Source organism: Globicephala melas, chromosome 1 (assembly GCF_963455315.2).
Source record: "Globicephala melas chromosome 1, mGloMel1.2, whole genome shotgun sequence".
Taxonomy (NCBI): domain Eukaryota; kingdom Metazoa; phylum Chordata; class Mammalia; order Artiodactyla; family Delphinidae; genus Globicephala; species Globicephala melas.
The window spans coordinates 169687126-169702210 of NC_083314.1; positions in this window are offsets into that span (position 1 = coordinate 169687126).

Here is a 15085-nt window from a genome sequence, read left to right on the forward strand (position 1 = left end):
GAAGACCCCAGCCTATGGGAGGCTGTCCCAGGAACAGTGAGGATCCCACAATGTTCGGTGGTTCTGAGCACTTGCTGTGTGCCAGGAATTGGCCTACATAAGTGCTTTGCATGTCTTAATGATCTCATTGAACTCTCACAGCTCCCCGGGAGGTTGTACCACGATTAAGCCCATTTTACAGATGAGGAACTTGAGAATCAGAGAAGCAAAGTAACTTGCCTAAAACCACAGAGCCCCTGTATTTGACAATGTGGACCCTCCTCAAGCTCCCCACCCAATCCCAGCTCAAAGGGCTCATTCCAGGTCAGATGTGCCAGCTTGGTTGCCATTTACCCTGCCTAAATCACATTCCCTTTTTGCCAGGGTAAGGTCTCCCTTCTTACTGCTCTGGGAAGCAGAAATTAAACCATAATCCTCCTCTCTTCCCTACCTATCTCAACTCTGCTCAGCTTTCAGTCCAAGTCTGATCGTGTCGCCTTCCTGTCTAAAACCTGCAGTGACTCCCCATCGTCCTCCAGATAGAGTATATTCAAGGCCCTTTGTAAACTGGGCCCTGCCCATTTCTCTAGCTTCATAGCTCACCAGTCTTTTCTTGGGCAGATCAGGAGACCTCCCGGGGCTCTCTCTCTTGGTAGGCGGATGACACCTCTGTGCAGTGAGGAGAATGAAGGAGCTGATGCGTGCAGAGTACCTAGGAGAGCACTGGGTGCATGGTTGGTGTTTCGTAAACCTTCCTGCCCCACTACCAGCTCTTAGCCAGAGGCTGAGGCAGAGTCAGTGGTGAGCGAAACGGTCTCTTTGCAGCCAAGCTGGGGTCAAGGGCTTTGTGGTGGGCCAGCCAAGGGCTGTCAGTACCGTTGGAATTCATCAGTTTGAGAAATTCTGAAAGGTTTCAGGGCAACAGCAGTTGGAACTGGGGTAGGGGCGGGGGAGGTAAATGAACTGTTGTTGAGAATGTAAAATGGTACAACCACTGTGGAAAACAGTATAGTGATTCTTCAAAAACTTAAAAATAGAAGTGCCGTGTGATCTAGCAATTCCACTCCTGGGCATATACCCAAAGGAACTGAAAGCAGGGTCTCAGAGACATCTGAACACCCATGCACGTAGCAGCATTCTTCACAATAACTAAACATGGAAGCAACTAAAATGTCCATCTATGGATGAATGGACAAACAAAATGTGGTCTATCCATATAATGGAATACTATTTAGCCTCAAAAAGGAAGGAAATTCTGACACTTGGTACAGCATGGAGGAACCATGGAGGGCATCATGCTAAGTGAAATAAGTCATCACAAAAAGACAAATAATCATATGATTCCACTTACACGAGGAACTTAGAGGAGTCGACTAAATTCATAGAGACAGGGACTTCCCTGATGGTACAGTGGTTAAGAATCCGCCTGCCAGGGCTTCCCTGGTGGCGCAGTGGTTGAGAGTCCGCCTGCCGATGCAGAGGACACGGGTTCGTGCCCTGGTCTGGGAAGATCCCACATGCCGTGGAGCAGCTGGACCCATGAACCGTGGCCGCTGAGCCTGCGCGTCTGGAGCCTGTGCTCCGCAACGGGAGAGGCCACAACAGTAAGAGGCCCTCATACCACAAAAAAAAAAAAAAAAAAAGAATCCGCCTGCCAATGCAGGGGACACGGGTTCGATCCCTGGTCGGGGAAGATCCCACGTGCTGCGGAGCAACTAAGCCCTTGCGCCACAACTACTGAAGCCCGTGTGCCTAGACACCGTGCTCTGCAGCAAGAGAAGCCACTGCAATGAGAAGCCTGCGTACCGCAACGAAGAGTAGCCCCCGCTCGCCGCAACTAGAGAAAGCCCGCGTGCAGCAATGAACACCCAAGGCAGCCAAAAATAAATAAATTAAATAAATAAATTATAAAACATAAAATAAAATAAAATAAATGAATTCATAGAGACAGAAAGTAGAATGGTGGTTGCCAGAGGCTGGGGTGAGGGGGAATGGGGAGTTATTGTTTAATGGGTACAGAGTTTCAGTTTTACAAGATGAAAAGTGTTATGGAAATGGATGGTAGTGAGAATAGAAGATTATAAAAATATTTAATGCCCCTGAACTGTATACTTAAAAATGGTTAAGTTGGTAAATTTTCTGTTTGTGTATTTTACTACAAAAAAAAATTGGGAAAAAAAGGCAAAGGAAACCAACTTTCATAGTAGGATCTTTTTTATCTTCACCACAATCTAGAAGGTAGATATACCCACTATAGAAAGGACAACTGAGGTCAGAAAGGTGATGATTCACCAGGGTGTCAGGGAGAGAGCTGGATCTGGGACCAGGTCTGTCAGGCCCCAAAGCCCATGCTCTTCCCTTGCCTGCACCCAGTGCCTGGGGGATGGAGAGCATTGCCTTAGAAGAGGAGGTCCTTGGGTCGGGGTGGGGCTGGGGAATGAAGAGCTTGAATGGAGGCCTAAGGCAGGACTGGTTCCAGAACTCCTAGCAGGTGTGAGTGCAGTGAGTGGAGGTGAAGAGCTGGGGTGAGGTCATCTGTGACAAGCAGAGAAGCCTGGACTTGAGCCTTCTCCCTCCCCCCACTTCCCAGATGAGGAAACTGAGGACCTGTGCCTCGCCCAGTCCTCCATAATGCAGTGGGTGGGTGGCCTGCTGGAGAGGGGCTGAGGGAAGAAAGGAGATGCAGGTTGGGCAGCAGCTGCCACCTCTCCCCGCTTGCCCGCCCACTGCGCACTCCTCCCAGGACCACTCCCCCAACCCCGGGCTTGGCCTGGTCGCCTGACTTACAGGTGGGAGTGACTCAGGCCCGGGGCCCACTCTGGTGGCCCTGGCCCCTGGGCCACAATGGAGCTCTGGGCCTCTCCGCTGTGATGTCAGGGCCCTTCCTTCCTCCCACATCTGCTTGAAAAGGTCACCTATTTTAAACTCTTTCTCACCCCACCCTGTCCCTCCCCCCAAAAGAGGATGAGTTTTTCTAACCTGTGTCAACAGCTCAGTTCAGTATCCAAACATCTTTCTCTCCTGATGCCCATCATCAGGGCCTCCACCAGAAAACTCTAGCCCCCGCGGACTCCCCCAGGTAGGAGGAACCCACCCTAGCTGCTTTTAATTTGATAAAGAATTCCCGAGCGTCTACTGCACGCCAAGCACTGTCCTTGGCCGCCAAGGATAGATCCCTGCCTTCCTGGAGCTTTCATTTTAATGGAGGCAGACAGACAACAAATGGATGAGTCAACAAATTCAGTAACAAGATAATTTCTAATGGTGACCAGTGCTATAAAGAAAATAAAACAGGCTGAGAAGTTAGTGACATGAGTGGCTACTCCACACAGAGTGGTCAAGGAAGGCTTCACTGAGGAGGTGACAGATTTCAGAAAGAGCATCCCAAGGAGAGAGAAGAGCAAGTGCAAAGGCCTTGAGGGTGTAATGGAAAGGTATGTTAGAGCAGGGGTTCTCCACATGGGTCCCCAACCAGCAGCATCCCCTGGGAACCAGTTAGAAATGTAAGTTCTTGGGACCTACTCCAGACATACTAAAAACATTTAAGGGTGGAACCTAGCAGGCTGAGTTTTTAATAAGTCCTCTAGGTGATTCTGATGCACCTTGAAATTTGAGGGTCGCTGCATTTTTACTCAGGAAGAAAGTCTTGTGGCTGGAGTGTAGTGGCAGGGAGAGGGGTATCCCCTGATTCTTGGTCTCATTCTAGCCCATCCATTCACTGCCTTGCCTACTCCTGGCCTCACCATCCTGGCCCACTCAAGGCAAAGCTGACAGCCCTCCCAAAGCTTCTCATTGCCCTCTGGCTGAAATTAAAACCTCTCAGCTGGGCTTAGGAGACCCCTCATGATCTGCCCTCACCTACCGCTCCAGCCCCATCCCTCACCCTTCTCCCTTGCAAATCTTATGCTCCTAAATACAGATGTTCCTGAACTCCTCCAAACATTCTGTTCTCTTTATCTAGAATACTATTTCTCGACTTCTTCACCTGGCTAATTTTCACCCCTCCTTCAAAGCACAACTCCCTCCTTCAGGAATTCCTCCCTGATTGCCTAGTTAGGGTGCAGGAGCCCACGTCTCTGCTTCCACACCAACCAGCCCCCATGCTTCCCCATCATTGTGTTCATCACTTAGGTTTGACATTATCTGAGGGAAGAAAGGTTGTTTTTACTTTTATTTTTATTTCCAGTTCTATTGAGATATAATTGACATATAACATTGTATTAGTTTAAGGTATACAACATAATGATTTGTATATGTATGTATTGTGAAGTGATTACCACAGTAAGCTTAGTTAACATCCATCACCTCACATAGTTACAAATTTATTTTTTCTTGTGATGAGAACTTTTAAGAGCTGCTTACTGTCCTAGCAACTTTCAAATATACAATACGGTAAACTTCAGCCACCAAGCTGCACATTACATCCCCAGAACCTATTTCTCTTATAATTGGAAGTTTGTACCTTTTGACTACCTTCATTCAATTTCCCCCCACCGCCGGGTTGTTTTTTAAATGAATTTTTTCTATTTAATTACACAGGTAATACATGAACATGGACTTATTATAAAATTTTCAAACATACAGTTACAGTGAAAGATCTCCTCTTGGATGCCCGTTTGCTGTCCATTCATACATTTTTGGGTGCACTGCACACATACGTATAGGTGTACAGAAGTTAAAGGTTCATTTTGAGGTTTTTTTCATTTGTAAATGGAATCATATGGGTAAGAATTGTTCAGTAACTTGTTTTTTTACTTAACAGTGTCTTGGAGGTCATCTATGTCAGAACATGGAGACATACCTTACTGTTTTTAACTACCATATAATATTCCAAAATATGATTGTACGGTCTTTTTTTAGCCGTTCCCTAAATGTATTAATCATGTTTTAAATTTTCTGTTTTTTTTTTTTTTTTTTTTTTTTTTGCGGTACGCGGGCCTCCCACTGTTGTGGTCTCTCCCGTTGCGGAGCACAGGCTCCGGACGCGCAGGCTCAGCGGCCATGGCTCACGGACCTAACCCCTCCGCGGCATGTGGGATCTTCCCGGACCGGGGCACGAACCCGCGTCCCCTGAATCGGCAGGCGGACTCCCAACCCCTGCGCCACCAGGGAAGCCCAATTTTCTGTACTTTATGATGCTTTCACATTCTACAGCCTTGCTAATCCTGGATAGATTGCTCCTCGCAGGGCTAGCAATTTCCTAGGTATCACTAGTAAGCAACTTGCCTGAGAACACGCCTTTTATATACAAACCAACCAATTCAAAACCCATATCCCCAATCACCTCTTCTATCTAACTCTCACACATCAAGTCAGTATTTTCCCTGCCCTAAATCACCCCAGGGCCGGGTACTGGACACCCAGGAACCACCCCTACAGCCCAGAGCTTACTAACATTCAAACTAGCAATCCTAAGCAGTTCAAACTTGCCCACCCTACCTTGCCCATTCCTTCCCAGGGGAACCACGATAAAGGCTCTGGGCCACGATCTCACTTGCTTCTTCTGGTTCCTGACTGACCCTGGTGCTTCCTCATGTAGCCTTATGTGGTGTGGTGTGCCCCCATCTCTTTGGAACTGTAAGTCATAAAACTTCTTTCAGTGTCATTGGCCTTACTGTTGTCATGCAATCACCTCTATAAATTAACCCCAGGTACAATAAAAACACAGAATGATGGACATTTAGAGGTTTTCAATTTTCCACCGTTACAGAAAAAGCTACAATGATCATCTTGCATATGCCTCTTTGTACATATGTGTATTTCTTTAGCCGGTGGAACAGCCGGGTGCTAATTACCTAATTACTCATTGACCTCCATGGGCGATGCCCCTCCCAAGCAGAGCCCCTGATCCCTTCACCTTGTCAGTTTCGTAACTATTGAATCACAGAATGAATGCGACTCCTCCTCAGGGATGGTCCCTGGAATGGTTTGGTAAGCACCGAAGAAGCTCTGCGGTATAAAACATCTTCTCCATCCACCCTGTCCCCTGAATCTCCTACCGTGTGAACCTTAGCATTACCTGGTCAAGGGAGATTTCCCCTGGAAAGTAGAACACAGCCAGAAAGTCAGTGTGAGATCTGTCAGAATCATGCCACAAGGAAAGAACGCAGGGAGCTTCTGGGTTAGTCAACATCTGGAGATTTGTGGGAAGGGGCACTCGGAAAGTGCATGGAAGCTCCATGCCTGTTCCCACATACCTTGCCCTACCCAAGTCGTCCATCCGGCTGTTCCTGAGTTATATCCTTTTATAATAAACTGGTAATCTATTAATAACGTTGGCCCTGCCCACTGGAAAGCAATGGGTTTCCTGGAGCTTTGCTGCTGGGACTCCCTTCTTCAGCCTACATAGGGCTGCCCCATTCAAACGTGCCTGGCTTCCAAGCTCTGGTCTAGGTCTGGCTTCCAGTGACACTGGTCTAGGCTGAGGCTGTGCTTTGCATCTCTTTGGCTTTAAAGATATTGAAATATACCCCCATCTCCCATATAACTCTAAAGACTTCATTAAAACATCTTTTTAAGAAAGAAAGAGGGAATTCCCTGGTGGTCCAGTGGTTAGGATTCTGCCCTTCCACTGCAGGGGGCCCGGGTTCGATCCCTGGTCAGGGAACTAAGATCCCACAAGCCAAGCAGTGAGGCCAAAAAAAAAAAAGTAAGAAAGAAACTGGTTTTACAGTCAGAAGATCTGAACAAGTCACTCTACCCCTCTGAGTCTTGGTTTCCTCACCTCCCAGAGTGACTGTCAGAATACATGTAATACATATAATAATGTGTATAAAGCCCCTCACGAGTAGATGTGCTAAAAACAAAACATGCTGTGTCTTCTCCATTTGCCCCTCCAGATTGGCTCTCCCTTTTCCACCTAAGGAAGCATCTGGGCTTCTCTGCTCTCTGGCTCCCACTTGGAATTGGCCAGTGGAAACACTGGCAGAAGACTGTTGTCTAAAGGAAGAGAGAGAAGTCAGGTATTTATTGTCCTGTCTCCCTTTTCCCTGCTGGGCTGGGCTGACTGTGTTGAGTGTGTCTACCTAAGGCCACAGCTCTTTTCCTGTAGCTACAGTCTCCCCACTCCTTCCCTTCACTCCTTCAGGGCTGTTGCTAGTCCCTAATTGCCCACCCATCCCTTATCCCTGCCAACCCTTTCAGAGATTAAGGCTCTTTATTAAACTCTCTCCAGGTGCCCCTTCCAGGGGGCCATCTGCTTCCTGCTGGAACGTTGACTGATGCAAGGAACCACTTTCCCTGCAGGTGCTCTCCCTGCCTGTCCTGCACCCCGCTGCAGAAAGAAGGTCCCTGTATCCCAAAGGATAGACCAGTTTTGAGGAAGTCTTCAGAGGAGTGAGACCCCAGTTGGGAGAGGAGGACTAGAAGGGGAGTCTCTGCAGAGCTGAGACTTGTCTATCCAACTCCTTTCTATCAGCCCCAGTGTCCAGGGTCTGGGACACTGACTCACACCGGTAAACCCATCCAGGACCAACCAGTATACCCCAAACCAGCATATTCATTGATCCTGAGAGAGATACAGGCAGAGTAGCAAGAATCCTGAGGTCAGCTGGTCAGGAGGTTCTCTTTCAGGAATCGGTAGTAATAATAAGAGTGACCAGATACTGAGCACCTACTGTGTGTCTAGGCACTGTGCTAGAACTTTCATTCATTCATTCAGCAAATATTTATCAAGGGTCTACTGTATGCTGGGTACCATTCTAAGCCGTGGGGATATGGCCATGAACACAACAGATAAGAACACTGCCCTCGGGCTTCCCTGGTGGCGCAGTGGTTAAGAATCCGCCCGCCAATGCAGGAGACATGGGTTTGAGCCCTGGTCCGGGAAGATCCCACGTGCCACAGAGCAACTAAGCCAGTGAGCCACAACTACCGAGCCTGCGCTCTAGAGCCCGCGAGCCACAACTACTGAGCCCGCGTGCCACAACTACTGAAGCCCGCGCACCTAGAGCCCATGCTCCCAACAAGAGAGGCCACCACAGTGAGAAGCCCGCGCACCGCAACGAAGAGTAGCCCCTGCTCACCGCAACCAGAGAAAAGCCTGCGTGCAGCAATGAAGACCCAACGCAGCCAAAAATAAATAAATAAAGTAAAATAAACAAATTTATTAAAAAGAACGCTGCCCTCTTGGAGCCCTAGGAGAAGAGCATCTGTGATCCTAGTTTGTCCTTGAATAAGGCTATTGAGGTCCAGAAACTTGCCAAAGGCACTCAGCAGGTAAATGGCTGAGCCAAGATCTGAACCCAGGCTTCCCAGCAGGAATCATCATCTTAGAAAACTACAGGAGGATGGGGGGCAGCTTGGGAAGAGCCAAACCCAACTCTCTGGAGTGAGAGGACCTGGGAGGAGGATGTCTTGAGCTTGGGGGAGGGGCTGCGAGGCTCCCATCTGTATTCCAGATGCCTGCTGTGACTAAAATATAGGATCCGGGGCCCAGGGTGACACAGCCTGGGAAGGATGCTCTGTGAAACGATGTTCATAGTTATTACTTCTTGGTAATTTCCTTCTTGATGTAAAATTTGTGAGTCACGGTCTCAGAACCTGTCTAGGTTTCACAATCCACACAGATGATTGCAGACACTATCGTGTCTCCTGCCAGCACATTTTCGACAGTCATTTCTCCCCCCTCTCCCCCACAATTTGGGACATTAGGGATTTATTTTGGAAGGTTGGTGGGAGCAAGGCAGGGAAAGGTAAGCACAGGACGTTATGGGCCACTCAGGGGGCAGTCGTGCCAAAGGTCTGGTCAGAGTTCCCTCTCCCCAAACTCAAGCAGACATCCATTTCGTTGAGCACCTACTATGGGCAGACAGTGGATTAAGCAAAGTTGGGCAGTGGTTAAAACCAGACCCTGGATTGACTGGATTCAAGTTCCAGCTCTACCACTTTCTGGCTGTGTGACTTCAGGCAAGTCATTTTACCTCTCTGATTCTCAGTTTCCTTATGGGTGAAATGTTAGAAATAATAGTGCCTCCCTAACAGGGTTGCTATGAGAATGAAGCAACAGATCTAAATGCTTAGAAGAGGACACAGCACACTGTGAGTGAGCAAAAATGGTTAACAGTCATTACCATCATCAAACACAAGTAGAGAAACACACATGTGACATGTTCACATCACATTTGCATATGTATAATAATAATGCAATTGTGATACAGATGGATACTCATGGTGGGCAGTTTCATCCCTCACGTGCGCTTTTCAGCACTGACACCGCACCCTTGCTTAGCATGAATTCGCTAGGTCTCTTCGAGGTCTCAGTTCAAATATCGCCTCTTTAGAGGATCCTCTCCAACTGCCCAATCTACTCAGAAAGGTGTTCTGTCTCTACCTTGTCATCCTTTTTATTCTCCTCATAGAACTTACCATTCTCTGACACATTCCTGTTGTCATTTGTTTATTTACTTATGCTCATGCCTCTCCCATAAAAATGTAAGTTTCCATGAGGGTGGGAGCCTGACATCCTGGTCCCTTCTCAATTTTTCAAAGCCAAGTACAATGCCTGGCACATAGTAGGCACTGAAAAAACATTTGTTCAGGGAATTCCCTTGTGGTCCAGTGGTTAGGACTTGGTGCTTTCACTGCCAGGGCTGGATTTGATCCCTGGTCGGGGAACTAAGATCCCGCAAGACGTGCTGCCAAAAAAAAGAAAAAATTGTTCAAAGAACAACTAATAAATTTGCTCTTCCCTTTACCCCTCTTTAGGCACCATGTATCTCCTTTTTACAGAGGAAGGTAATGGAGGCTCAGGGAGACAAGATGATTGGTGGTTTAGCCTCAAGCTTGCCTGTCTTAGTCACTGAGCGGCCCCACTTTGCATCTGAGCTGTGTCCCAGAGAGCGACAGGATGAGGTGGTGATGGTCAGATGTGGCAACCAGAGTTGTCTGCCCTCCATCCCACTCCTGGTACCACGTGGTGTAGAAACAGCATCTGGCTTGTAACAGGTGGCCCGGTTCCCAATTCTATCGCCGACCTGTTGGGTGACCATGCATGGGCTCTTTCTCCTCGCTTGGCCTCAGCCTCCCATCTAGAAAATGAAAGTGGTAGAATAGATCAGAGGGTTTTTTAAAAACTGAGATATAACTCACATACCACAAAAGATCAAAGGTTTTTCAACTTTCTTTTCTCACAGAATCTTTTTTTTCTGAACTTAAATTTTATATGAAGTCCTAATATGTAAAGAAGACAAGAGGTGGGGCTGTTCTGAGCAGTGGAGGGGGTGGCCTGAGAAGGTACCCTGCTTAGTGTACCCCTTGCTCCCACCACACTCCCCCTCCCTACCCTCAGTTGTCCCTGAGGTACTTCTGCAGAATCCCAGGGCTTGGAGGAACCCAGTTTGAAAACCACTGGACAAGAGTCACACTTTAGGGTCCCTCCCAAGATGCAGGAGCCCTGGGGAAGGAGGAGGGGCTCATGCTCTCCCAACTTGCAGATGGGAGTTGTTCCTTGAGCTGCAGTCCAGCTGCCTCCCCAGGGTCATGAGAAAGAAGGCAAGGGCAGGCTCAGGGCGCAGGAAGTGGAGCCGGCCAGCTGGGAGGCAGTGACAGGCGCGGGTACCATGGCCTCCTGGATGGGCTGGTGACATCACAACCCCAGGAAGCAGCTGCCCGAGAGGCCCTCGCTGTCCCTCAGTCCTCCGCTGGGAAAATCAACCACCAGCTGTTGTAGTCCTCTTCTCACTCCCTTGCTCTTCTGGATTGTCCCCTTCTGAACCATCATTTTCAGCACAGCAGCCACTTCCTCTCATTGACGACCTACTATGTGCCAGAACTGCACTTTTGGAAACTTCACGGAACAGCTCATAATTGCATGCATTCCCTTATAGCATTTAATCCAGTCATCACATCGACATTATGAAGTAGAGACCAGTACCTTGGCCATTTTACAGATGATGAAACTGAGGCTCAGAGGGGCAAAACAGATGGCACAAGTTTACCCAGCTAGTAAATGCCAGAGCCAGGATTTGAACCTGGTTCTGTCTGACTCCATCTGTGCCCTTGTCATGCATTACCACAATGTCAGATTCAGAGCCAAACAATGCCAGGTGCGGAATCTTCAGGCATGGCAAGGTGAGACTGTACATTTCAAACCCAGTTTATTTTATTAATGGTTTTTCCTGGACTGTTATTCAGGCCGAGTCTTAGGATGCATGGAAAGGGCTTAGCACACTCCCTGGCACCCTATAGATGTTAGCTATCACTATGACTGTCCACATTTTACAAAGAAGGAAACTGAGGCTCAGAGGAGCAGAATCCATTAATTAAGACCATAGAACAGGTAGGTGCAAAAGCCAGGTATACAAGACCCCAAAGTCAAAGCTGTTTCTCTCAAGCCCTGAATTTCTTAACCAGGATTATTCTCTTGCTCCACCCCTATTATTCTCCTAGGGCTGCTGGAACAAACTTTGTAGCTTAAAACAGCAGAAATGTATTCTCTCACAGTTCTGGAGACTAGCAGCCCCAAATCAAGGTGTCAGCAGGGCTAGTTCCCTCTGGAGGCTCAGAGGGAGAATCCATTCCATATGGCTCTCTTCTGGCTTGTGATGGCTGACCACAGTCCTTAGTGTCCCTTGGCTTTGCGCTTCACGACTCCAATCTCTGCCTCTGCCTTCACTCGGCCTTCTTCTCTCTGCCTCAAATCTTGCTTTCCTTTCTCTTATAAGGGTACCAGTCCTTGGATTTAGGGCCCACCCTGAATGCAAGAGGAGATCATTTTGACATCCTTACCTTAATTACATCTGTAAATACTCTATTTCCAAATAAGTCACATTCACAGATACTTGGGGTTAGAACTTAGACATACCTTTTTAAATTTTTTTTATTTTTTATAAATTTATTTATTTATTTACTTTTGGCTGCGTTGGTTCCTTGTTTCTGTGTGCGAGGTTTCTCTAGTTGCGGCAACTGGGGGCTACTCTTACCTATGGTGCATGGGCGTCTCGTTGCGGTGGCTTCTCTTGTTACGGAACATGGGCTGTAGAGCTCGGGCTTCAGTAGCTGTGGCACGCGGGCTCAGTAGTTGTGGCTTGCAGGCTCTAGAGAGCAGGCTGTGTAGTTGTGGCACATGGGCTTAGTTGCTCCGTGGCATGTGGGATCTTCCCCAACCAGGGCTCGAACCTGTGTCCCCTGCATTGGCAGGCAGATTCTTCACCACTGCGCCACCAGGGAAGCCCCTATCTTTTTAAAGGCATAACTCAACCCACCCTGTCGCCACCACCACCCCAGTTCAGCAGACCTTCATGGAGCATGAACCATGTGCCAGCCAGGCACACAGAAGGCATACTGCATTAATGCTGCCAACAGTCTAGTGGGAGAGGCAGACGGGCACAGATAACAGCAGGATGGTTTTTAAGCTATGTGTAGAAATAAAGCATATGGACCCATAAAAGAGAGCAAGTAGTAGCGTCTGGGATAGGGTAAAGTAGAGAGCACGGTGTGTGTCCTATCAATCAGTAGCTATTTATTAAGCACTTGCTATGTGCAAGATACTTTAGGGAAAAAAATATGTATGTGAAAGAAAAACAATACAGAGTAGGAGAATGAACCTGAACCTTAGCTTTGGAGGCAGAAAGACCTCAAATGCAGGCTTTAACCCATCTGTGCCTCAATTTCCTCATTTCTAAAATGGGAATACTAATAGCATTTGCCTCAAAGAGTTATTATTAGGTTGAAGTGAAACCACCCAAGCATTCAGTCAGCAAATATTTATTGAATATTTTCTCTGTGCCAGGCACAAAATGTGCAGGAAGGGGCTAGCCTGGCACCAAGAAAGCATGTAATAAATGCCAGTTCCCGTCCTCTTTCCCCTGATTCACAAGTTAGGTAAAAGTTCAGGACAGAAATACAAGAGAGGTCAAAAGCAGGACAGGCTAAAAGCCAAGTAAAGAGCATGAGATCTGTGTGTTTAGGAATAGTGACAACGTGGCCAGATAGGTCTGCAAATACCTCCTGGGGGAAGTGGGCTTTTGAGTCAGACCTCAGTGACAAGAAGAAGAGGAGGGATGACACCATGTAGCAATGGTGGTATGAACATATGATTGGGGTGAGGAAATTTATTGGCAAGAAGAGTAGGTTTGGCCCAGATGGTGACCTTTTCTGCAGGATTCTAGGGAGCAACTGAAGCATCATGAAGGGTAGAACTTTTCTGTATTTCAAACAAAAAAATCAAGGGTAAGCACAGATGAGAATGTACTTAACCATACCACAAGCATTTGCATTTCTTTAAATTTTGCTCCAACTTTGGTATCACTTTTTATGCAGGGCTTTTCCTATAAGAAATAGTTCTATATGTTTCTATTACATTTAACTTGTCAGATTTTCCTATTCACAAAGCTTGTTGAAGGCAGGGACTGGATCTTACCAGTACATCCCAGGGCTTAGTATATAGTAAGTGTTCAATAAACATTTCATTGAACGAATAAATTACTTTTATATTTTTGTTTTACATAAGAGCATGATATTTTGAATGGTGTGCTATAATTCATGCTTCCTGGACAAGTATAATATTGTTAGCACAATCCCCAAGCCAGGTAAGATTGTTTAGTTGGAGACAGTTATTGGAATGATCGGCCCAAAATGTAGTAGGACAGAGCCATACAGAGACATTGCTAAACTAAACTTATGAACTCCCAGGCTGTGCTGTAAACCCATTAGGCTGTGTTGCTTTAAACTCGGGGTCAGCCAACCAAAGGTGGATGCAAAAGACTTTAAACAAGCCTGCAGCTTGAGACTTGAAATAGAACAGAAAGGGAATTCACAAGACTCAACTTTGTCTTCTGGCTGGAGCCCTTGAGACCTGAGGATGCTGGCTGGGCTAACTCTGTTGAGATAAGAAACGGCAGCTCCTTTAAGGTTTATTTTGTTTTTGGAGCCACCAGATCCAGTGGGCGGATCATGCCTTGAAATAGAAGCATCTCGAAAGGCCTGTGAATCATTTCTTAGCGTCAGCCTGCGAGGTTTCATATCCTGTTCTCGGAGTTACCTTGGGTGTTGTGTGCGTGCATGTGTGTGCGTGTGTGTGTATTGTTTTCAGGGGTGTTTGCTTAGGATTTGGTTTTGAAACTTTTACTTTCTTTTAATAGCTTTTTTTTTTTAAGCTGGAGGAATTTTTCAAATGGCTTTTGCGAGAAAGTTCAAACCCTGGAATGACTAAGTCTCTGGAAGAATTTGGACTTTGTAAGGGGCATTTGTATCTGGTAAGAATAACCCAGTCACTGATCTCTGCAGCTAGAAGATCTTTTGGAAAGCTTTTAGGTCAACCCCCTCATTGGACACATGGGGAAACTGAGGCTGGGGGAGGGAAAGGGGTTCAGCTAAGGCCACACACAGTGTCAGCGGAAGTGATGGGACCAGAACACAGGTCTGACTCCTGAAGCCAGCTTCGGCTTTGCAAGAGGCTCTCAAGCACCCAGTCTACATTTAGGTGGGCACGTTTTCAAGATCTGTAAAGGAACAGAAAGATAAAGAGGGTTCTGAGGAGGCAGAATTCACCCAGTATAGGCATAGAAGGATGGGGAAAGGAGTCTATGGAAGTATCTTAGATGCATTACCTCATTTAATCCTCCCCAGATCCCATTAGAGCAAGAGTTCTCAATCAGGGTCGACTGTGCCCCCAGGAGACACTGAGCAAGGTCTGGAGACATTGTCATTAGGAGGGGAGGTTGTAACCAGCATCTCATGGGTAGAGGCCAGGGATACGGCTTAACATCCTACAATGGACAAGACAGCCTCACAACAAAGAATTATCTGGCCCCAAATGTCAGTAGTGCCAGAGCTGAGAAACTGTAATTTGGAGGGCACTCTTCTACAATACAACCCAATTTAACAGACAAGAAAGCTGAGGCTCAGAAGGTACAGCCATTCACTAAGTGTGTGGTCCTGGGAAAATTACTTAACCTCTCTGTGCTTCAGTTTCCTCATCTATAATATAAAATAGAGATAACAGTACTTCTGTCAATGGTTGTTATGATGATTAAACAAATTAATATTTGTAAAGTACTTAGAACAGTGCCTTAACACCTATTATTATATGAGTATTTGCTAAAAATAGTAAAAATAAATAAACAAACTTGTCCAAAATACACAGAAAATAGGTGAAAGGATTGTG